This window comes from Sarcophilus harrisii, chromosome 2, assembly GCF_902635505.1.
Source record: "Sarcophilus harrisii chromosome 2, mSarHar1.11, whole genome shotgun sequence".
NCBI lineage: Eukaryota > Metazoa > Chordata > Mammalia > Dasyuromorphia > Dasyuridae > Sarcophilus > Sarcophilus harrisii.
Genome location: NC_045427.1, coordinates 441863149 through 441889471, shown reverse-complemented (window position 1 = coordinate 441889471; position 26323 = coordinate 441863149). Strand labels below are relative to the sequence as shown.

At 36.8% G+C, this 26323-nt stretch overlaps 1 protein-coding gene across 2 annotated transcripts in view; it reads left to right on the top strand.

Moving 5' to 3' along the window:
* The first annotated feature begins 486 nt into the window (after positions 1-486).
* BRINP1 (BMP/retinoic acid inducible neural specific 1) overlaps positions 487-26323 on the top strand; it is a 170806-nt gene continuing 144969 nt past the window's right edge. For both annotated transcript variants that reach the window (XM_031954193.1, XM_031954194.1), the window contains exon 1: positions 487-963. The gene's annotated coding sequence lies outside the window, so the exon portion shown is untranslated. The remainder of the gene's footprint in view (positions 964-26323) is intronic.

Genomic DNA, 26323 nt, shown 5'->3' with positions numbered 1-26323 from the left:
ACGCTCCGCTTCTCACACATACGTGGGCACACTCTCTGTCTAGCATCTATGTGAGCTATTTCTTCCAAGGCAGGCACAGCAGTGCACAACCACATCCGCGCCCGGCAACAGCACGTTAAGCACAAGCAGACACAGGGAATCTAGCGTTCTTGTGCCCATTCCAGAGATGCACTCCCCACTCCACGCACACACACACACACTTATACACACTTATACACATACACACATACAGAAGCACGTTCCACAAGCAAGGCGAGCGCGGGGGCGCGCACACACGCACACACACACTCACACTCCTGGGACCCACCCTTTCCCCTTTCCCGCAAGGCTTCTCCCCAGTTCCTCGGCAGCCATCCCTCCTCCGCTCGGCCTCGCTCCCCTCCTCCTCTTCCTAATGATGCTCAAAACCCTCCTTAGAATAAAGTCCCCTAGCAGGGCTCCTCCTCCCTCTCCGCCTCCCATTCGTTTCCGCCCGTCGCCGTTTAAGTCCCTCCTACCCCCGCGTAGTCCAGCCTCCGCGGCTCCCCGCCCGGAGAACGCGTCTCCTTTGGACCTGCCCCTCTCCATTCTCGGCCCGCCGCGCTCCTGTGCCCACGGCTGCGGGCTGAGAGCTGCGAGCTACGGGTGGATCGGCTAGCGGCAAACCAGGGACTCAGAGTGGGAGCAAGACAGCTAGAGAGGGAGAGCGGGCGGGTAACGGGGAGACTGACAGACCTGGGGACTAGGAAAAGACTGTGCTGAGCCGGGCTGTGCAGCCTCCCTAGATGCCGGCCATCTGGATCACGGAAGGGGACTTGAGAGCTGAGTATGAAAAGGATTGCTAGCATCCAGGTATCCCTACCCCTGCAGTCGCAGCACGGCCCCCAGTATGCGCGCCGGACACACGTCTCTTCTAAGTTCCCCCCGAGCCGAATAAAAGCCACCCGCGTACAGCTCTCGGCCCGCGAGGGACATTGAGATCAGGTAAGGCGGGAGTCGCTCCAGCGGCATTGGGGGTGGCTAGCTCGGCCCCCGACCGCATTGGAGGGGTAGGGGAAGGGATCACTCTTGTGGCTCCCCTTCCCTCTTGGGTCGCCTTCCCTCTCTCCCTCCGCTGTTCCAGGGCCCCCGCTGGCTGGGCGAGCTGTGTAGAAGCTCTGACCTGCTGGGGTCTCCTCATCGCCTCGGGGAGCAAGGAGTTAAATTCAGCTTTGAGAAAGTGTGTAAGGAGGGTGGGGGCCAAAGAGGGGAGACTAGAGGTCCTGTAACCTACTTAAGGTCTGGCCGTGTGTGTGTTGTGTGTTAGTGTGGGGTGAATTTGCGTGCGTTTGGTGTCTGGGCTGCGCGTTTGTGTGGTTGTGTGATGTGTGGTTGTGTGGTGTGTTACATGCTGTGTGTTTGTATGTACTGTGTCCTGTCTTTGCTGTGTGTGTATGTGACTGCTTTTAATTTGCGTCTACACGCATAGGGATTTGGACCACAGCATCACGTAGCCATCAGCAACGCTTTGTGGACGCCCTTTGGGGGCTGAGGGGATTTGGGGGTGTATGGAGGAGGAGGAGCGCAAACTCTTCTTTAATTCAAATGTGGATACAAATGAAAAAATATCTCAGATAGATCTGGTGCCTTCTGCACTTAACCCACCATTTGATTTGGGCTAGGGACAGAGGAACTGGGGAGAAAAATGAGCCGCTATCACTTTAAATCCCATATTGGGCTGAATGCTTTGGACCCTGATGGGAATTCGGAGAAACTGGGTAGGGTAGAGAGGATGAGGTTGGAAAGATGGGTGGGGGTAGGGCTCCTAGTCTGGAACCTGTTCAATCTACAAATGAAAGGTTGCTCCTCCTGGGGCAGGAACAACAGCAGGGTCACCTGTCTTGGCTTGAGAGACGATGCAGGCCAAGTTTGCTAGGGTTCTTCTTAGGGAGATGGAGTCACCCCTCTCACCAGTTACTCTCACTGAGGGGATTCTGACAGGTTTTTTCCTTTCTTTTTTAAAAAATTAGGCAGTTTAGGGAAAGGGATGGAGGTGGGGAGTGTTCCTTTAAGCTGGACTTCTTTGGAGGTCTAGATTCAGGATTTCAGTTTGTTCTGTGCACTCCCGTATCCTGCCTGATTCCTGAAGGGATATGGGGCTTAAAAAGAAGCATGTCTATGAGCAGAGCTGGAATTCTTTTCCTCTCTCCGCATCTGAGGATCTCTATATTGAAGTTGGGGAGCAGTAACTGGAAGATCAGGGGACAGTTTTATTTTATTTTTTTTCATTTTGAAGAAAACAGGCTTTAGAGGATAAGCGAGAGGGTGGGGGTATGTGGGTGGAAGAGGCCTGAGCTTGTGGATAATTGACTCAACTGCTCTGGATTTCTTTATTCACTATAAAATGACTGAGAAGGGTATGGAGGCCAATTGGAGGTTTTCTTAGGAGTATTGTCTTCCTACCTTAGTCTCTGGACCCAAGAGTCTGTTCCTAGCTACCTACCTGCTCAGGGTCTGGAGCTCTATAAGTCTCTTGACCACTGAATAGCTTCTGGCATAGCCTTAGGGGCTGCCTAAGGATTTGATTCCTGGTTTTCTGCCACTCAGCAGAAAAGGTGCCTACACTAGGTTTTATGACTCTTTGCATGTCTTCCAGACTGAGCAGCTGTTACTCTATCAATATAGAATGATAACATAATAAGAGTTGAAAGGAACTTAAAGATCATTAAGTTCAGTCCATTATCTTATAGATAAGGAAACCAAGGCCCAGGAAAGAAGTGTGTTGTCCAGTCCAAGGTCACACAGGTAATGAATGACAAAGTAAGGATTCCAATCTGAGCCTTCTGACCTCAAATCTAATGCCCTATCCATTATAACATATTGAGAAGCTTTGGACAAAACAATGGTACAAATTCAGTGCCAATCTATGGGAGGTGACTAAGGAGCAGTTATGGCTCAAGCTACCTACTGTCTGGGGAGGAAAATTCCCTGAGCTTGGCTGGGATTGATGCCTTTCTCTCCCTTGCTTCAGTGAGAGTTAAAAGGGAACATGTGTTTGCAGGAGTCTGCCCTAGCATGCGTGGGTGCCTGTGTTACATGCAGGCACATGCAAACAGCAGAAGTCTGCTCACTGGAGACCAAGCCTCCCACCTCAGAAACCCCTCATATGGTCTGGAGGAAATGTGTCACTTGCTCTAACAAGCCTATTTTGAAGAGGAACTCCAGGACATTAGGGGAAGGGGGTGGTGAGAAATGATGCTACTAGAAGTTTGAGATTTCTCATGTCTAGGTGATTATTCAGACACTTTAGGGCACCCTCCTCCCTCCTTGATTCAAGCCATTTTTCCAGTGAAGCCTTTCCTCTGACCTCTCAAACTTCTTATTGCACAGACATATTAAGTGTGAATCACTCCAATTAGAACATTTGTCCCCAGAGGGATTACACCCCCATCTTATGCACACACTTGAAACATGCACATTCTCTTAAGATCCTTAAAGATTCATGCTCACATTCACAAGATTTGAACATACCTACCAATAGAGGTACATTTAGTAGGCAGATATATGTAATCATATATACAAATGGTAATACATATGTGCATTTATGCACATTAACATACATTTGTGCATTCATAGATTTATATAGCCATACATACATATATAATCACACATGTACACAGAGTAGCTTGGGACAATTCTATACCACCAAGAATACAATCTATAAAGGCTTCCTGGAAGCACAGCAAGTCCTCTATATCACTTCATCCTGAGCTATTAATTAAAGAAGACAATATGGTGTTTATGCCACAGAGCTATAGATATCAAGATATAGATATATAAGTGATTATACATGTTTTTAAACAAACCTATTTCCCCATTAGTCAAAGACTTTCCCAAAAGCTTGTATACTAATGCACATAGAAGCATAAGTATCCTTGCCATTTCAGTTCCTTGATAATTTGAGTTAACTCCTCCCTCCCCCCAAAAAAATACTTTTGTATTTTTCATCATCAAGGACTCACATGTTCCATTTTTTTCTTACTAAAAAGACTTGGGGAAAGAACTAATTATGAAGAGTCTTGGGGCAGTTGTAGGACAGAAATGGTCTCTCAGTCTCATGGAAGGCTCATTCTTCTTGGAGAAAGATTCTAGGAAACCTTGCTGAGGGAGTGTTGGGGGTTTCTGTGTCCCTTCTGCCAAGAGAACCTCTTAACAGGCTTTTTATTTTTTATTTTTTTGAGGTTGAGGGTGCTTTGGCTCCCAGAAGGGGGAGCTCTGACTCCACTTGAACCACTAAGGGAAATACCAGCTAGGATTCAGCTGTTGGGACCCTGCTGAGTTTAGACAGACTGGCCCTGGCTGTAATAGGTTTAGGGCAGTACCATCAGAACCCACCTAATAAGCTTCTCTCTCTCTCTCTCTCTCTCTTTCTTTCTCTCTCTCTCTCTCTCTCTCTCTCTCTCTCTCTCTCTCATCATTATCTAATTGTCCTCTAGAATTTGAGGTAAGGACTAAAGAGACAAAGAATTTACCTTCTAAAGGGAGCTCAAGCACACAGAGGTTTTTGTTTGTTGTTTTGTTTTTAGTTATGGTTTGTCTCAATTTCTGGAAGTTAGAAGGTATACTAAAGTGGAGAAAATATTGAACTAGAAGTTCAATATGAGACTATTCTTTTATCTATTATCTGTGAAGTCATTGTTAAGTTATGTTCCCTGCAGGTACCTCTTTTTTCTTATTTCTAAAAAAACTGAATTAAATTATTTCCCTTAAAATTCTGAAATTCTGTGCTCTAAGGTTACTCCTATCTTTATGCTATTAGACTTTTTCTAGTTTTCATATATTTTGTTCTATATTCTAAACACCCCTTCCAGTTCTAACATTTTATGCTTTAATATTCCCTCTAGCTCTAATGTGCAAATTTGAAAAGTCCCTCCATGTCCTGAAATTTAATATTCTAAGGAATCTTCCATCTGGGACATTCTTCATACCAGGTAGCTTTCATTTGTAACATTCTGTGTTCTAAGGGTCCTTCTGATTCTTGTATGATGTTCTAAGGTTCTTTCCAATAATCTATAGTCTATAATTCTATTGCAAATAAGATCATAACATTATAGATTTAGAATTGGGAAGCTTGTTAGAGAGGGGATGGATAAGAAAACTGCGAGTTATACTGTTCTTTCCAGAATATATATCTAGCCTACGCTGTTGACTTTCTTCTTTTGATAATTACCATGCCATTAGTTGATGACAAAGTATTGTATCTCATATGATAAATGTACAGGATAGTATAATATGTGTGTATAATATTATACATAGATTTAGAGAAATTCAAAGACTATGGATCGTCTATAGATTGTTGAAGGAAAATTAGCAATGTTTTTGGGCGACACCATTAATCCTGTGATTTTAGTATGGAAAAATTAGTCTCAGAGAATTTTAGAATTGGGAGAAATTTGGTCCAACTTCCCAACCAATGTGTAAATTTCTAATATATTAACAAAAATATTAAATATGGTAATAAAATCTCTGATTAAAAACTTCCAATTGCACATAGCTCTAACAAAGCACAGAACCAAAGCTGTAACAAAGCATTCAATTTAATTTTTGAATGACTCTGATGATTAGAAAGTTCTTTTTATTGACTCAATATTTTGCTATGAGACTTTTACCCCCTGGTCCCTAGTTCTGTCCTCTGGAGGCATACAGAGTAAATCTACTTTATTTTCTATAACATAGACTTTGAGGAAAGCTTTATGACTCTCTTCTTTTTTTTTGTACCTCCTCCTTTCCTTTCCTTTTATATTATTCTCCATTTCCATTTTCTCAATACATGCTCATATGATTTGTTTTCAATATATTCTCACACTTTGGCTTCCTTTTTCTGGATGATCCTATGTTTGTCAATGTTATTCTCAAAATATAGTTTCCAAAACTGAATTCCACACACCAGATTGCTAAAGCTATTGCTTTACCATATTGTTTCCAAATCCATTTTATGATGTCCCCATAAGAGAAATATTCTCATCTAGCTGGATTAACATGTTCATTTCTGATAACCATCATCCAGAATTATTATTTTCTGTACTTCATCCATCTAAATTCTAGTGATAACTGAAATAAATGACTGATTATGCTTCTAAGTAGGAGAAAATACTAAATTGGTGAGAACCGAAGCTATGTGAGAGATCCTGTTGACCCCAAAACAAAAGGGGAATAATTGCAAGTTCCATACCAAATTTTCCAGTCAGAATTGCATCTCATTGATCTTTTTTTGCCCCTAAGGAATCTAATGCTGAGTCCCTTAATATTAACATTTCTATGACTACTCAATTCTTTTAACCAAGTTCATTGATATCTATTGTCTTTATATCATCTATATATCTTTTTATGTCTCTCCCCAACCTCTCTCTGAGAGCCAAAATTAAGAGTATTCATATACATGTATATATATCAAAACAGAAGAAAGAAAAAAATCCACAAAATTAACATATCAGTACGATATTCAATATCCATGAAGTCCTTTCTGCAAATGATCAGGAAATATCCTTTCAATCTCTTCTCTGAGGTCAAACTTAGTCATTATAATTTCACAGCATTCAGTTTTGGTTGCTTTGTTTTTGTTTTTCTTTCGGTTTAAATTTTTGTAGTTCTTGTGTGGGTGTTGTTTCCTGGTTCTTCACTTTTCATCAGTTAATTTAAGTTATTACATGCTTCTCTGTATTCATTGTGTTGATCATTGCTTATGTTTATGCACCACAATTGATTTAGCCATTCCCTTGTTGATGGATATCTGCTTTGTTTCCAGTTCTTTGCTACTGCAAAAAAAATGCTGATTTGAATATTTTGGTATATGGAAAGCTTTTCCTTTTACCATCAACTTATTTAGGGTAGATGATTAACAATGGGATTTTTATATCAAAGGATTTGAACATTTTAGTCACTTTCTTTGCAAATCTAGGAGATGGTGAACTCTAAATCAATAAGGAGGGTCAAAATATGTGAAAGGGGAAAATTGGAGATGGTAAGTTGTGAAGACAAAGATGATGGATTTTGGGGAATATAACTTGGAAATATTATATTAAACGTATATTTCAAAAAAGAAAGACATTGCCTCAAACCTGTGACAAGGAGAAACTTATTTTATGTTTTTATGTTTTTTATGTTTTTATGTTGATGAGAATCTATAATAATTATTATTTTATTCATTCACTGAGAATAAACTGGGGTAGCTGATGGAAATTTTATTTTTCCTTGTCATTGGTGGGGGAAAAGAAGCAGAGTGCTAATTATTACATGGAAAATTCATGTCACATCTACTATTAGAACACAGGTCTCCTCACCTCTATTTACAGATTTTAAAAATCTGTTTAAATTTCACTTATATATTCAAGTAAAAAGCTCTGGAGACTACAACCATGATGTGAGGATTGATGACATATTTGCGTGGACTCAGGCAATTCACTCTGTCATTCCTAATACCCCTGCCATTGTAGGTATTAAATCAGACTCTTATTGGGGAGATAGTTGCATTGCTATATTTGAGGTTGCTGGAGAGAGCTCAAAGGTTAATCCAGAGGTTCAATGAGGTGTTCATATTAGAAGATGAAAACCCTCCTGTATGCTATTCCAAATTGTGGTTTCTCTCCAGAGAATGAGATCTTATCTAATAGGGTTCTAGAATAATAGTGTTTAGAATTCATCTAATTTCACTCTTTCCTGGCAGCCATCTAAGGTAGGATGAATGTGTTTTTTCTGTATTTTACCACAGACAAGTAGTTTTTTCTCTATAAATCTATTGGTACGAGTGGTTCTCAAACTTTTGATCCCAGATCTTTTACAATTTTTTGGATGATTGAGGATCCTCCAAAGAATTTTTTGCTTATGTAGGTTGATATTTACTTTATCTGAATTTTAAAAGCTTAATATTTTAAAGGTAGTTTGACCTAGAGGACTTCTTCCCCACAAGGGCCTCAGGGACCCATAGGGTTCTCCCAGGTTACATTTTGAGACTGCTCTTCTATATGGTAGCAAGCCTAAAGAATCATTGCCATTGAAGGTGATAATAAGTATGAATATGTATTAGAACCATTTTGAAATAGCTCAAACAGTATTTTTTTTAATTTTAAAGAGCATAATAAATTCTTATTGTAAGAGTATTGGAATAAGAATTATTATCTATATATACCTACATATATATATAAATATATATACACATGTATATATATATATATATATATATATATATATAATGTGTTTTGTTTGTATACATATATATGTAGTGTGTGTGTATATATATATATATCTATATCTATATGTATCTATATCTTTCTCTTTATATATAATATGTGACATAACTTAGAAACCTTTGTTTTCTTCTCCTAAGTTTGGTTTCTTCCTTTGTCAAGTGTATTTGTATTTGTCAAATAATAATAAATATACTGACTAGTTCAGATTTTTAGAATTTTAGAATTGGACAGGACCTCAAACATTTTATTATTTCTTTGTTTTACTATAATCAAAGGAACAGTACAATTGATGGTGCAGATAGGAAATGAAAAATTGCTGTCAATAACCTAAGAAAGACAAGGTTTATTTTCTGTAGTAGATAAAATCAAGGAGAGTCAGAACCTCTGAGCTGCTGTTTGTACAGGCTACATATTATACTAGTACTATAGAGTACATTATTTTGAATGGAGGGCAAACAAGAGAGCCAGGTATGATTTTATGGGAGAGTTCTGTAGTTTTGAAGCTATTGTGTCCATGGGTGCCATTTCCTGTATTTCTCTGTATACTCTTGTAATTGTATGATTTCTAGGAAACCAAGTGCCAGGCCATACTAAGCTGCTTTAGGTATGAGGCACTGAGAACATAAAAGGGGATAGGAAATGATGAAAGTTTGTAACAAGGCTGGTGGCATCTGTGTTCTTGATTATATTCTCTATTATTTTGGGCATGAATCTCAGAAATCTTCATCACTTGATTCAGTGTAATCTGTGGGTTCTTAATTTTATATATATATATTCTGGACCCCTTTGGTAGTCTTGAGAAACTCAATAACCTTTTTAAATGTATAAAATAAAACACATAAAATTACAAATGGAATGTAGATATATTTTGTATATACTATTTATCTCTAGATGTCTAAATGTGTAACTCCCAGGTTAAAAACCCCTGATTTGGTTTAGGTATCTTATTTTATAGAGACAGAATCTGAAGCCCAGAGAGGGGGCATCTTTTATGTAAGGATACACAGCTGGCTAGTTGTGATCCTGGGGTTAGAGCATAGGACTTATTATGCCAAGTTCAACACACAACTTCCTCATTGTCATGAAAAACGATGAGAAAGAACTTTTTTGGATCAGTAAGACGTATAAGTAGAAGAGGCTAAATGTGAAATAAAGAGGATTTTTGGGTGGTTGCTGAAAAATTAGAATTATTGAAGAATTTATGGGGGGAAAGGAGTTAGGAAAAAGATTCAACTGAAATCATAGTTCTGTGGCTGACTATGTGACTTGAGGCAAGTCACTTTTCCTGTCAGGGCCTCATTTTGCTCATCTCCAAAATGGATTTGAACTGGAAAATCCTTAGTATCTCTTCTACTCTAAATCCTGTGACCTTGTGATATACCTGCCACTGAAAGGCTTAGGTCAAGAAAGACTGAAAACTTCCATTAAAGAAAGGGATAAGTACTGATTTCAACAAACACTAGGCGTGTTTGGCTATTGAACTGAGGGAAGACTAACTCCGTGATGCAATTCAGGACAATCTGAAACATGCCATCTCTGAGAAAGCTGCTTAGGTATCTGTAGACCCTCTGAGCTACTGAGGAGAAAATTAAAGACAATAATGAGGCTGAGGAGAATTTAAATTGATTATTTTCATCTGAGAGGAAAGAGGATATTTTTCTCTCAAGGGAACTTTCTTTTGGAGATTGAAAGTGGCTATAAGGAGAATACATTGCATAAGGACACAGTGTGAGAAGCTGAAGGACAGTAAATTATGGGACCTGGATGATATCCATTTGAGGAGTCAGAAGGGAATAAAATACAAAGCAGCAGAGGTCCAGATAAGCATATAAAGTATTTCTTTGTGGACAGCGCCAGTTTTCCAAGAGCAGGGGGCTGTCTCGCCCAGTGCCCTGCTTTGTATAAGGACACAGGAGTGATCCTGGAAACCATAGGGAGACTGTCTCCCCTAGGGCAGCAGAGGTAGATTCATATGGCAATTAAGAAGATCAAGGTGCCATTTTTCTGTGAAAGCTTCAAAGGTCAGAACAGCAGGACTTCCTACAAATGCGAGTCTGAGCACTTCGAACCCTTCACAAGGGTTAATCCAACCACAGTCCTAAGAGGTTCCCAGGACATAATTTATTTGGATTTTCAAAAGTCCTGTTGATGAGCCTGTGGGAATCCCTATGAAGAATGATGGTTTGTGGAGGTTCCAGGGAGCAATGGTCTTATAGATGAGAGGTTGATTTTGCCATAAAAAGACGAGCATAGCCAGTTTGTGATTTCTTCTCTGACGAAAACTAATTAGAAGCAGAGCCATTATAGGCAATCCATCTTCAGACTTGAGCCCAAGGTATTACCAGTTTGGAGGAAGAACATCTCATGAATCAGTAGAAGCCAGGGGTGGTTGTAAGTTCTCAAAAGCTGGAGAAGTCTCAGCAAAATTGTCAAGTACTGCAAGGTCCTGTGACAGAAACATCGACCTTAAGTAAGTACAAGGCATTTTACGTGATGGGGAGGATATCCTAAATTTCTCATAGAGCTTGATGAGCTCTGGGTTTATAGGAGCCTCAGAGGAAAAAGACCTACAAGGAGCCTTGGATAGCACTATAAAAATGTCTGCCCAATGCACAGGAGGCATTAAAAAAGAAAATAGGTACTTGTGTATGTTTAAGAGAGTTTGGGAAATATGGGAAATAGATTAATCTGCCCAAGTATGTAATAATGTGATCATTCAACCCCCCAGTATACACATAGTGAATATCTTTGAATCTAAAATTTTAAAAGAGATAAAATGCCCATGGCAAAAGGGAAAGGACATAAATGACCAGAGGTGGGTAAGAGCTGAATGACATCATAAAGAATTGAATTTTAAATGCATAAAAACAGGATTGAGTCATGCAGAGAATAGTTAGTAGAGTTTTGTACATAATTCCCAGAGTGAAAATGAATAACCCACTTTTATTTTTAGTCAGCTTTCTTTTTGTTCTTAATAGTTGGGCTGGAGTATTTGCTGTTCTATATGCTCACATTTGAGAGGTACCTGGGAAACTGCCTGGTAGTTCCAAATTGGCGTTTCTATAATCTTTGGCACTGGTGATTGAATCTCTGCCATTAAAACTCAATGGAATTTTCAAGCTAGAAGAGAGTTTAGAGATTATCTGTCAGAACTACCTTATTTTACAGATTAATAAACTGAAGACCTAAAAAAATGTCAAGGTCACACAAGAAGTAAATAGCAGAGCGAAAATTTGGAATCATTTCTTTTGATCCAAATTCAATGTTCTTATAATTAATTTATTCATAAGTTAATATAAGACCATAGAACTTAGAAATAGAAGAGACCTTAGAGATCTTCTAATATAATGTCTTTATTATTATAATTTTGGAAACTGGTAGCTCAGAAAATTTTCTAGTCCAAGGTCCCACAAGTGGAAAAGTATATCTAACTACATTCCTATTTCATAGTAGCATACTGAGAGCCATTCCTTTGGATTCTATGCAGTCATCTTTTCAAATTTCAATCTTTCTCCCACCTCCCTCTCTTTCAGGACTGAAAGTTCATCTAAATCCTTAACAGAGTAAATAATTCTGTTTATCAAAAGTTGTAAAGAAAAGATGTTTCACAAAACTAGGGGATACTTGGGGACTGAGAGGGAAGATTGAAAAGAGGAGAAAGGGCACTGAAAGGGAGGTTGCTAGGTTTATAAAAAGAAAACTCTCAACTTTTACTAGGTACTATTTGACAGAACCAAGTAATGTGAAAAGTAGTGTTCTTTTCTGCCTATGTGTCTGGAATACTAGTGCAGAGAAGTGGAAAAATGGCAAATTTAGGAGCACTTGAAGTTACTGATTCAGTGTGCTTTCTGATCCTATCTCCAGAGATTCCAGTATTTTCTACCAGTCAGTTCTCTAAAATGCTCCTTAGAGTGAACTATTTTTTGTCAGATTATCCTTAATGAGTCTTTTTTCTTTTGGGGGGGGGTCAGGGAAGAAGATGGTGGTAAAGGAGAAATAATGATATGGAATACAAAGTAATTTTCAGCCTTTTTGGTCTCAGGACATCTTTACACCATTAAAAAGTTATTGAGAAGTCCCTACTCTCCCCCCATCCAGAGTTTTTGTTTATATATGTTATCTCTTATGTTGTTTACCATATTTAAAATTAAAATGTTTTAGTTTTAATATAAAAATAATTTTGACCTAATAAAGCCCCTGAAATGATCTCATGGACTCTCAGGCTTCCAGATCACATTTTGAGAACTGTTAAAATAAAATATAAATTGGAACAAAGATTTAAGGATGGTACATGAGCTCTATCAGTTGGAATACCATCAGAAAAATTGAAGTGAAATATGGCAGGGTTATTTCTGGGAAGTGTGTGTTATATGTTGTGTGTGTGTGTGTGTGTGTGTGTGTGTGTATGTGTATGTATGTGTGTCCCTCCTAAATCTTTTTTTCTTCCAAGCTAAACACTCTTAGGGTAGCTCCCTAAATTTTGGGTCTTATTGACATTCTCACAAACCTTTAGCATGGTACCCAGGTTTTTTTTATAGAAATGGCTCTGTTACAAAATTATAGACCAGTTTTATCTTCTTCTGTGCTAAATTGGAAGTACTTAATTCCATTTTTCAGCCTTACCATGAGCTGCTACTTATATGGGAAAGTAGTTCATCTTAAAGGGAGAGTCAGGTATTATAAGGAAATCTTTGAAAGTGCATCTATAAATGTTTTACTTTGGTTTTTGCTATTATTATTGTTGGTGGTGTTCTATTGGTGAAGAATGAATAACTCACCCTTCTGACGCTGTCTACCTAATGACTTCAAAATTCCCTAAAATCATCTAGGAGTCTCACAAGGTCTTCTTGAAGAAATGTAAAGAAAGTTAGTGACATGGTAACTTCCCTCAAGAAGCTTACAGTCAAAATTCAAATTTAGGACTTAGAATTAAGGAACAGCTAAGTAGAATCATATATTTTTCAAGTTTTTTTTTTTTTTTTTTTGGTGATGGTGTTTTTGTTTTTGTTTTGCTCTGGGCACCATCTTTATAAATGCAGATAAGCTACTTCCCTTTACCTTAATAGATTAATTTACAAGTTATTGATGATAGGGAAGGGGAGAAATTGTCACCTAGTGGTCAACAGTGGAATGATAATTCTCTCCAAATTTAACTTAGATTGGTCCAACAAATTGAGGCATAAAATGTGTTGGCAGACTAATATATCAAAGGCTCTCTAATTTGTAGAACCTTCCAGAGCTTGTTTTTTGATGTTTTAGCCATTTAGAAGCTATGGCCGCTTGCAGACCACCTTGACACATGAAGAAAAGTATTTTAATGATTTTTTTTTTGAAAATGTAAAATAAAAATAGATTATTGTTTGGAGCCATATTGGAAAACATAACACTAGAGAGTTAAAACATATTACATTATCACAGTGATGGTTATTTTGGTGAGAGTGTTGATTGTAGGAAAGAACCCTTGGGACATCTTTGGGATTTTTCCTGGCAGGTTATGCCAATAGTAAATAACACTACTTAAAACAGTCCCAGGTAAGATTTCATACCCCTGCAGGGGTACAGGGGCAGACTTAATTATCTTAATAGGTATTATAAAATTCTCAAAAATAAAGTAAGTTGAATTTATTTTCATTAAAACTTTTCATAAAAATAAATGTACCATTCACAATGTGTATAGGTAACAAGTATTTATTTAGCATCAGTCTCTGTTCTACCAAGCATTAAATGGATTACAAAGAAGAGTAAGATACAGTCTTTGCCCACCATGAGATAATAATAATTCAATGAGTCCACTTTCTATAACACTTGAAGTGCTATGTTAAATACCAAGAAGAATCTATATGGTACAGCTTAGATTAAGTAAGACCTGAGTTCAAATCCAGAATCAGGTACTGACTAGCTGGTGATGGTAGACAAAACATTTAATCTCTGCTTGCCTTAATTTCATGTAATATAAAATGTCAATAGTAACAGCACCTGCTTCTCATGTTGTGAGGATCAAATGAGATAATATTTGTAAAGTACTTTGTAAACATTAAAAAGTTCTATAAATGCTTGCTATAATACTTATTATTACCCACAGAGTGTGACATTAAGTTGCCATGGGAACTCAAAGGTCAAAGAAATCACTGATCTTCCTGGAAGAGAAGGATTTGAATTGAGCATTGAAGGATAGTTAAGAATTGGCGAGTCAAATAGGAAGTAGATTGTCATTTTGAATGTGCTGTATGTCAATAGAGGAGGACAGCAGTAGCAGAAGCAAAGAAATGATATTAATAATGAATTAGGAGTGTTCAAAGGACTATGAAGAGGTTGACCTATTGAGTAAATGGTCCCTCTTGTGGGATAATGCATGATCATAATAGACATAGTTGAGGCCTATCTGTAGAGAGCCTCAAATGTTAGCCTGAGTAAATGGCTCAATTTTGTATGTATGGTTGAAATTAAGAGGCACTCATCATTATAGATTAGCTTAAAAAAAGGAGATGCCAGAGCCCTAGATTATCAAGGAAGGCTAGATATCTTCCTTGATTAATTCAGCAGGTGTTATACTTCTTCTAAGAAGAGTTAAGGTTGAGTATGTGATAATCATTCTTGGTGTCCAATTCTGAAATCTGATACCTGATAATATGTGTGTATTTTTCCACTCAGGAAAATGTATTTATTCCTGTGAAGTAATACTTTCTCTCCTACTTTTTGGCTAATGGAATCCTTTGGAAGATAACAGAGAAGTAGCATGGTGAAATGAAAAAAAAAAGACAGGATTTTTAATCAGGAGACTTGAATTTGAAATCATTCTATTACTGCTTAGCCCTAGATAAGGTGTTTATATATATATATATAAAATATATATGCATATGTATACACATATGTATATGTGGACATGTTTTATATATATATATACATATATATATATATATATATATATATATATATATATATATATGCAAGTGATGAGAGTGACAAAAATCATGTTTGGGAAATGATTTATCAAGAGAAGTCTTAGAAAAATAAAAATCAGAGAAAGAAATCATTGACTTCGAGACTGAAAGGGTGGACCAAGTAATTCAGAGGGTCCCTAAGTTTCTTTGTGGATAAAAATGCATAGTACATTGAAAAGATTAGGTAACAATAGATTTGAGTTTGAAAAGGATGGAAAGAAGGAAGGGATGAAGGAAAGAAGAAAAAAGGAAGGAAGGAAGGATACAAGTATTTATTAAGTACTCAACATGTGCCAAAAGATTCAGTATTGTACTATGTGATACACATATACCATACACACATGCACACAGAGATAAAGATATATCTATATATGTATGTAGGTATTATATATGTATAATTTATATGCATATAGATAGATATGTATATATTTATATATATTCATACAATTTAATCTCACAACAAATTTGGGAGGTAAATGCTTTTAATAAGCCATTTTATAATAATAGAGGAAATTGAAGCACACAATGCCTAAGTGATTTGCCCTGGGTCATACAGATAATTAATGTGTGAAGTTGGATTTGAACTCAAATCTTCCTTATTCTAGGCCCTGTTCCTGTGCCACCTAGATCTTTCTGCCTACTTGCTCAACTCTAAGTAACTGTTGCTTTGAGCAGGTCCATTCCATTCTCTGGGTTGCAGTTTTCTATGCTGATAGGTTACAAGCTCTATATAACTTCAAAGTTCTCTTTCCGGTCTGAGGATTTATAAATAATCCTATTAGTATGCCAGACCAATTAAGATCCCTATAAAGTGTAATCTTTGTCTATGTAGATAGCTTTCAAGGCCTGGACCATTGCTAAGTTGTGAAATGAGGGTAAAAAGCTTTGGTAGAAATATAAAATTGTTCAATAGGGAAATTAATGTTTTCTCTTCATTGTGATGATGAATTTGAAGATTGTATCTTTATTGTAGAGACACTTTCTTGGGTATAAGAGTTTCTGTGTATCTGTTACAGGTTAAAGTTAATATCCACAGCAGGGAAGAGCAATTAGCAGAAATGTGAATTGTGTCCTTGCATACATTTCTATTCTCAAAGCTAATGATTTGTTTAATTAAAATTTAATGTCTTCAAAAAAGGTGCTATCACATGACAATATGTGATGAGCCTGCTGTGAATGTAAGATGTGGCAAAACCAAATATACCTTTGAACAGAGAGTATTACATCTAAATCATAAGGTTTGGTAACCAAAATGGGATTTTTGTCTTCAGGAAAAGGGATCTGAGAAACCCATTGACACTTTAGGTCATAAAATCTCAAAGAAACAAGGGGCTATGTTTGAATGGAAACATATTTGTATGTAGGGTGCAAGTGAACCTATGTGTATTTATGGATTAGTATGTGATTTTGAGTAAGTTTGTATTTATCTTTGGATAAATGTTCTTATGTGTGTGTATGTTTATGAGTGTGAGATTAATGGATGTTTATAGATCATTAGAGTGGGTCTCTAATGGTATTGTAAATATGAGTATATAAATGTGTTTATGAATGTATTTTGTTTAAATGTACATGTATTTATATCCAACAAATATTCAACAAATATGTTTAGTGCCTACTATGGACAAAACAATATATTAGGGAAAAGAGAAAGAAAAAAAATGATTTCATCCCAGCCTTCAATAACTTTACTTTCTACAATACATGTATGCTCACACGTATTACAATTATAATGTCATATGTTTCTATAACTCTTTGCAGTTTACAGAGAGTCTTCTATGAGGTAAGTAATGCAGTTATAATTATTTCCATGTCACAGAACAGGAAAAAGACTTCAGGCTAAAGGGAACTAGAAGCAGATCTCAAAATCAGGTCTTCTGAGTCCAAAACTTATGTTGTTGTTTTGTAGTTAGTAGTGGTTCACTGCCATGAAAAAATGTCATTTCCCAAATTAGGCTATTATCTGTATAGGGACAAACCCATTTACAAGATCGGAGTACTTCCATGGATGGTTCTATCATCTGAGAATAGATGAAAGAATAAGACCACTCACTGTCCCTGGACCTAAATCCTGACTTTTAATTTGAGGCATTGCTCTTTGGTCTCAGTTTCCTCATCTGTAAAATAAGGAGGTTAAACTGGGGTGATCTCCAGAGTCTATTTTGGTTGTTAATTCAATGATTCATAAGCTGAGAAAATTATTATGATAAATTTAGATGATGTTTTAAGATCCCTTCGAGTTCTCAATTTTGGATTTTAGGATTGTATCACCTGCACCCTCTAGTGGTGAGCAAGTAAAGACTTTAAGGCAAGAAGAATTGGGATAAAAAAGAATTAGTGAAGGGGAAATCATATTGTTGAAGGGTCCCCTTCTACTTGACAGAGGAGGAAACTGAAGTCCACAACTATCTAGAACAATTTGCTTAAGGTTACTCAGTTTAATAGTAATAGTTCTCTGATGTTACAGTCTGTTAATTGTAACCATCTGATAAAAATTTGATACTGAGTCTATTATAGATACTAGGAATAAAATTCTGGATAAATGAGTTTTCTTTCTCCAAGGATAACCTTTTTATTTTAGTCTATTTTGAGGAAAATTCTTTGAAAGGTCTTGAAAGATCATGTAATCAAAATCTTTTCATTTAAGAGATGAGAAAACTGAGGCTTAGGTAACACAATTTGCCTTGTTGTTTGGTCATTCAGTTGTGTCCAACTCTTCATGTTCCCATGGATCATACTGTTCAGTGAGTTTTCTGGGCAAAGATACTGGAGTGGTTTGAAATTTCTTTCTCTAATGGATTAAGGCAAATAAGGGTTAAGTGAGTAGTTCGGGATTATACAGCTTTTATCTGCAGGTGGATCTGAACTCGGGGCTTCCCAACTCTAAACTCAGTGTTCCATCTCCTGAGTCACCTAGTTGCAACTTCCCTGAGATCACACAAGTTAAAGAGCTAGGATATGAACCAAGACACTAGACTGAGAATCAAAGTTCCTAAATTCAAATCCCATCTTTGGCATTTATTATCTGTGAGACTTTAGGTAATCCACCACACCTCTAGTTCTTCAATTGTAATGTGCAGGGACAGCAGGGTGTGTGTTCTTAGATGGTCTTTAAGGTCCCATCCAATGGAAAACTGATAGTCCTCCGATTTTCTGATTCTAAATGCAGATCCAGAGATTTTTTAATTAACCAGCGGAAAAGATTTAAGGGACAGAAAATATAAGAGGGGACAGAATAAAAAATTGGACTATGGCATATGGGGGTTATGAGAATGGGATGAAAAAATTTCGAAATAAAGAAGAACTGGATTTTTTTTTTATTGCCATTATCCAACCTGAGAGTTTTCTAACACACAGCAAGAACTCACACAAATTTCAAGTCTGCTGAATCCCAGCCAAGTATCATAAACATATTTGTCTCACTGTTGTTATACTAGAAGGGGGTTGAAATAGGACTTTGAAAACCTCTCTCACTTTTAATTAAAAAAAGATTTAGGATGAGTTGGGGTTCCATCTCTATTTAACTATAACTACTTTTAACTTTTGTTTTATTGTTATTATTGCAAATCTGATAAATTGGCCATCTATTTTTTTCTTGGTTTCTGCTCCATCTGTAATGGAGAAAACATTTCCTGAACTGTTTCTTCTTGCTTTTCAAAACTATATTTTACTTTTTGTCAGAGAAAGGCATTAACCAAAGAGGGCAGAGAATAGCTCAAGAAGTCTTTAATTCCTTCTTTCCTTAAATGAAAGCATCTCAGAGTTGAAGTACTTCAGAGATAGGTAGTCCAACTCATAACTAGACAGTAAAATGAAATAGTTCAGAGTGCTACACTTGAAATCAGGGAGATCTGAGTTCAAATCCTGCCTTAGATACATAATGGCTGTGTAACCTTTCAAACATGTGACTTATTGTATCTGATTTTTTTTCATCTTTAAAATAGGATAATATTGGCACATATTGGCACCTACCTCAGAGGGTTCTTTTGAGCATCAATTGAGATAACAAGCATAAAGTTCTTTCAAAACATTAAGAGACTAAATAAATAGTAGGTTCCTCTCCTCCTGTTCTTTCTCCTCATTCTTCCAGGCTTTCTTTTTTTCTTCCAATTTCCCCAAAGTTTTCCTAGTAAGGCCAAATAACTCAAGGCTAATCCCTTTTCTAAACAAAAACTTTTTCCCCTCAGGCAATTGGGGTTAAGTGACTTGCCCAGGGTCACACAGCTAGAAAGTGTTGAGTGTCTTAAGACCAAATTTGAACTCAGGTCATCCTGAATTCAGGGCTAGTAAGCAAATAATTTTTCAAAGCTATCATACTTGATTGTCCTCTACTTGCCCCTACCCCTCCTTTTTTTCTTTTAGAGGCTAAGCATCCTCAATTTCTTGAAATCTTGATTTCCTTCTTCTGGATTCTCTCTAGTTTATCACTTTTTTCCCCTAAAATCTAATATCCAAAATTGAACATGTTACTTTAGTTGTAGACTGTTTAGGACAAAAAAAGAACTTTAACTAGGATTGAGTAACTTATGTTTTGCCCCCAGAGTGCTATTTTTTGGGGGGTGATAAACATTCCTCTTTGCCACCATTCCATTACCTCCTAGTCCTCTTCTGACCTAAAGGGACCTGAACAATTAACATTAGAATTGTCTAATTTTATTCCCTAATCCATTACCTTTCTCTATATTTATTGTCAATATCCTGGAATCATGAATGGCCATTGTGTTGAACATAGTTCTTACAATTTTCAAAGAGATTAGGTTTTCTAGTGCTGATGCTGTTATTATTAAAGACTGATCTAATTCTGCTTATTTAGTTCGTCAGTTTATCAAATTCCTCAAAACTGTGTATTTTTTACAATATTGATACTAAAAGTCAAAATTATTCTTTTGGTCCTGCTCACTTCACTCTAAATCAATTCATTTTTCCATGTCTTTTTGAAATCATTTATTTCTTCATTTGTCATAGCACAATAATAATCCACCTTGTCCAGTCATTCCTTAACTAACTGATAGACATGCCCTTAGGTTTTTTTTTTATTTTAGCCTTATGGTGGCAAAATTGCATAATTGTTAAATGTAATTATGTAAGGTGATTATAAAATAATGTGCAGAAAATAAGCTTAGGTCAAGAGTAACCTAGAGCCCTATAAAAGAACAGGAAACAACTTTGAAAAATTATTCCATTTATCTATCTATCTATCTATCTATCCTTCTATCTATCTATCTGTCTATCCATCTATCTATCATCTGTCTTTCTATCCTTCTGTCTATCTGATTGCCTTTCTATCAATATTTGGATATGGTCAATGCAGGAATTAATTTTGCTTGACTATTCATATTTGTTATAATTGTTATTGAAATATTTCTTTTTTAATGAGAGGGGATAAGAGGAAGAGGGAATGGAATTGATAAAAATGGAATTTAAAACAGAAAATATCTTATTCAACTTATTCTTCTTAACATCATGTAGAATGACACTTATAATTATATACTGCAAATTGGAAGAACTACTTTTTTTCTCTCTCCACCCAAAGAACATTCTTTAGTCACAGGAGGAGTACTTATGACACTCTATTTCTGGACAAACCACCCCTTATTGTTATGAAGAAGTTGAGAAGGAAAGAAATGAGATCCAAGTTGGACCCAAGTTCTGAGAGTGATGTTATTTTCCATTCTTGAATTGTTATCAAGTGTACTTAGGAGCTGAAAAGTCTGGAAAGGTTTTCTGTAGAGAGATTTCTCCCTTTCCAGCATGCGAGCAAAATCAGATGTGTGTGTGAATATTCAATGAGACAGGGGTTAAGGGTCCTCCTAGCATTCTGAGTTCTGTTTGTTGCCAGAGATTAGGCTGCCATCTGGTTAGTACCTGAATCCAAGAAGTTGCTGAAATTCTTGCTGATTTTAACAAGTTTTAGATGCATAGTATTGTACATAAAAGCATAACAGATTTCAAGTCGTAAGAGACACCATCAAGTAAAACCCCTTCATTTTACAGATGAGGAAACTAAATTTCAAGGTAATAATGAGATTTCCCAAAGGTCATACTTTGGAATCCAGAAGTGGGATTCAAATCTAAGATGTCTCTCTCCAAAACTTTTCCCTCTGTACCAATAGGTAGCATTTCCCTCTGTACCATTAGAAGAAAGTGGCTTAGAACATTCTATCTCATAGCTGGAAGCATTGTGGGAACATATATGATCATAGGAAAGAGAGCCTCAACCATAAAGAATTAACAGAATTCACTAAGTTGTGGTCAGGACCCTGAGATTCAGAAGAAACTCATTTGGTTTCACAGGAAGGTTGGCAGAATAGGGATTTGAACTGAGGTGACCTGATTTTTAGTCCAATGGTGTTCCATTATGATTTTGTTTTCTGAAGACTCCAGGAGAGTCTAGTCTCAAAGTGCCTGAGTGTCACTAGTAGAGATCTGGTGGTAGGAGAGTTGGTGGTGAGGAGGGCTTTGGATCAAAGGATTGGTACCTCCTGAGCATTCTAGTCAAAAGGAGTGTAAAAGACATAAAACTTTAAATTAGAATTCTCCTGTGCATCACTCAGAATTATAAAATGCTGTAACCAAGAATGTTAGGGATGGAAGGGACAGCATATACAACATAGAATGCACATGTATTTTTTTTTTTGCTTTTTTTCCCCGAGGCAATTGGGGTTAAGTGACTTGCCCAGGGTCACACAGCTGGGAAGTGTTAAGTGTCTGAAGCCAGATTTGAACTCAGGTTCTCCTGACTTCAGGACTGGTGCTCTATCCACTGTGCCAACTAGCAGCACCACCTAAGTGAAGGGGCCTTAGACTGTAGAGTATTAGATCTGGGACAGACTTTAAAGACTATATAAAGACTGTATAGAAGAAACAAGTTAAAGTACGGATAAGGATTCAATAAGGATAGTGAGTTAGTCATTGTCATAGAGTTGGTAATAGATCAATGACTAGACCCTAGGTATTTTGCTTCCCAGCCCACTGCTTTTGGAGATAAGATCATAGATCTGGTATTGAAAGGGATCTGAGAACAAATCATTCCCTAATTGATAAATTGTCAAAGGATATGAACAGATAATTTTCAGATGAAGATATTAAAACTAACTATAGTCATATAAAAATGCTCTAAAACACTATTGATTAGAGAAATGCAAATGAAGTACCACCTTTTACATCTCAGATTTGCTAAGATGAAAGGAAGAGATATATGATGAATGTTAGAAGGGATGTGGAAAAACTGGAACTCTAATGCACTGTTGGTGATTATGAAATGATCCATTTCTGGAGAGCAATTTAGAACTATGACCAAAGGGCTATCAAACTGTGCATACCCTTTGCTCCAGCAATGTTTCTACTGATTCTGTACCCTAAAAAGATCATAAAAGAGGGAAAAGGACCCACATGTACAAAAATGTTTGTAGCAGCCCTTTTTGTGGTGGAAAAGAATTGGATGCATATCAATTGGGAAATGGCTAAGTTGTGGTATATGAAAATAATGGAATATTATTATTTTCTAAGAAATGATGAATAGGCTGATTTCAGAAAAGCCAGGAAAACTTACATAAACTGATGCTAAGTGAAGGTAATAGAACCAGGAAAACCTTGTACACAGCAACAGTAAGCTTGTGTGATGATCAGCTATGACAGACTTGGTTCTTCTCAGCAATTCAGTGATGCAAGAAAATGCCATTTGCATCCAGAAAAAAACTATGGAGACTGAATGTGTTTTGAAGCATACTGTTTTCACCTTTTTTCCTTCTGTTTTTTTTTCTTTCTTGTCATTTTTCCCTTTTGATCTAATTTTTCTCTCCTAACATGACACATATAGAAATATGTAAAAAATGAATGAATATAAATATATAACTTTAAAAGTTTAAATTAAAATATAATAAAATATTTTTAAAAGAAATTTAAAAAAGAAAGGGATCTCAGAGGCCATTTAGTGCAACTCCCTCATTTTATAGATAAGGAAACAGACCCAGGAACATAAAGAATCTTGCTAAATGTCATGCAAGAAGTATTAGAGGCAGCATTTGAACCCATATTTTCTCACTCCCAAATAATTGTCCTTTGAATTTATTGTGCCATTTAGTCCCTCATTTGCTCTGAATGATGTAAGCAGATTTTTATTTATTCTCCTTGTTCTCTCTCCTTCTGCCTTTGCCTCTCCCTCTCCTTTTCCAATCCCCCCCCACTCTCTTTCTTCTCTCTCTCTCTCTCTCTCTCTCTCTCTCTCTCTCTCTCTCTCTCTCTCTCCCTCTCTCTCTCTCTCTCTCCATCTCTCTCAAGAATCTTAGATTACTGTTTCCTCATCTAGCAATGATCACTCTCTGCACAGGGACTTTGCAAGGCAGGATTGGCTTACTGACCTAATAAGGGACACCTAGCTGGTATGAAGATACAGATTAAAAAACAGGCACTAAATGTAGAAAATGAACTTCTTTCTACAAGATTCTTTTTGGAATCAGAGGGAGGCTGTCAAGCAAGAAGGTGTATTGAGGTGAGGGAAATTAAGTGTTAGAGGATATAAGATCCACAAAGTCAAATGCATAAATGTAAGTGAAGAAGGAGCAAGGGAAGGATTCTGATGTCAGACAGGAACTAAAGCAGTTGCTAAGACCAGTGTTTATGGCTTAAGAAGCATGACCCATATAGCCAGATTTCTCTTACTGATGTGTTTTTAATCAGATGGTCTTCTGAAATTCACCCTCCACTGACTCTATCATTCCCCAAAGACAATCTGGAGCAATCTGTTTGCATCTGCAGTATGTACAGATGTGTTTTCTTTCTCCAGTCACACCTTGTAGGTCATTTCTTAGAAGAATCACAGAGCCCAAAAAGGCATTCAGCGTTTGAAAGTTGAGTAAAGCTTAACCTGATATAGTTTTTCATAAGAACCTGTTATCAGCCTATATGTTTTGGTCAGTTGAAAGCTAGATAGATTTTTTTATAAAGTCAAGGGTTCTTCAGTGATCTCTGAGAAGATCTTGGGGAAAAATCCTACCAGACTTCAGGAAGTACCTCATTCATGATCTTATTTTTAAGTTTGTTCATAATTAGCACTGGCAACTCACTTAAATACATCAGATTATATTGTTTACCACACCAGTTTTCAAAGTATGGTCCTGATATCTCTGGGCACCCTGAAGATTTTTTAGGGGGTACATGAGGTCAAAACCAATTAGATAATCATACTAAAGATGCTTTCATTTCTCAAGTGGTAAATATCAATAGATATAACCTACATAAAGAAAAGCTCTTTGGGATCCTACTCATTTTAAGAATGTCAAAGAATCCCATGACTAAAATGTGTGACAACTGCTGCTTTTAATAATTGGAGCAGGGCAACTAAATGGTTCAGTAGAAAGAGCACTGACCCTGAAGTCAGGAGGACCTGAGTTGAAATCCAACGTTAGACATTTAGCACTTCCTAGCTTTGGGCAAGTCACTTATTCTCAATTGTTGTAGGAAAAAAATCAATAATTGGAGTTATTGAAGTGAATCCTGTAGAGGAGTATTATCAACAGATCCTGAACATTGGAAGAATTATTTATTTGGATTGAGCTTTGGAAAAATTGAAATGATAGCATGTATAGGATAGATTGGATGGGAAAGAGCCTAGAGTTCATTAGGAAATTGTTTCTTTCAGATGGAAAGTATTGAAGTCTGGACAAAGATAGTTGAAATGGGAATTAAAAAGGTAAAAAGTATAAATTTCTTTGTCCCCTATATTCCTTTTTGATAAGAAGAAACTAAAATTCATCATATCTTTACATAAGTCTAATGTCTGATATTTTAGGACTGGTTGCTTTTAATCCATGGCCAGTGAAACAGGTACTGACTAGTATTTTAATTTGCATCTGAAATGGGAAATTCAATCATGGGATTTAGTAAGATAATTTTTTTGGATCCCCTGATATTGCAAATAAGGGAATTGGCTGGGTCCCACAGAATTTAAGTCATAGGTTACTGACTTTTTTGGTCTCTGCCTTCTTAGATTTTCATTAAAGTTTCTTATACCTCCTTTTTGATAGGAAAGATAATACATTCTAGAATTTGCCACACATTATTTACACAAGCAAAATAAATTAATTTCAAAAGAATAATATAGTTCTTTGTCAAATATTCTTCTGACAAGCTTCTTGAGGTTCTTGGGATACTTGTACCCCAGGTTGGCAACTCTGAGATCATTAATTTTGTCCGAGGTCACATAGATGAGAAGCCTGGAGTTCAGACCCAGTTCTTGCATTTCTTATTTTAGCATTCTTCATTTCTCTTCATTCTTCCTCTTTCTTCCCTCCCATTCTGTTGTGCATTTGATAAAGCTTTGCTTCCATGAAATATCCCATCTGTTCCCCATTTCCCCTATTATTTTCACCCTTCACAAGCATGTGGATAATAATTGTATATCAGAGGCCTGGGTGGGTGCTCACCAAGTCCCAGGAAAGCCAAAGATATGGTCTGAGCAATTCTCAGCAATGAGCCCAGCTTCAAATAAGTATCAATATCAGTGTTTTGTAGCCCTTCTCTCGTCTCCACTTCACTATAGCAGAGCTATTTATGTTCTACTCTTTCCCCAGATCTCTTCTTCTAAGACCTATCTATTCCTCACTGTGTATATCTCTTTTTCATTTTCCAAATGCCTTTCTGTCTCACCCACCTTCCCCCCAAACTCAATCCCACCACAATTACAGCAAGAAAGGGCAACATTAGGAATGAAAGGCCTTCATGTTTAAAACAAAATAAAACCAATAAAATACTACCATTCATACAGACCATCACCAACTCCTGTATTTTCTGAAGAAGCTGCTTAATATGGATGTAGCAGAAAGAATTACTCTAATAGCTGTTCTAATTTAAATTTTCCCACTAGGTCAATTAACTTCCCCATCCTGTTTGCTTATCTGTAAAATGGGAATAATATTTTTGTACTACTTATAGAGGCTTATGGATATATGTTGTCACGAGCCTTAAATGTGATAGGATAGACTGAGTTCTTTCTAAACCCTAATGGTTTAGGATATAATGGAAAAAATGTATTAAATTCTTTGGATAAAGCTGAAAATACAAATAGAAAATTGAAACATATTCTGTTTTCAAAGAGGGCATTTTACTTGAGAGAAACAAAATGTACAAGATAATTTACCTGTAGGGATGCTAAAAAGGTCTGGTGATCTTTGAGGTACAGAG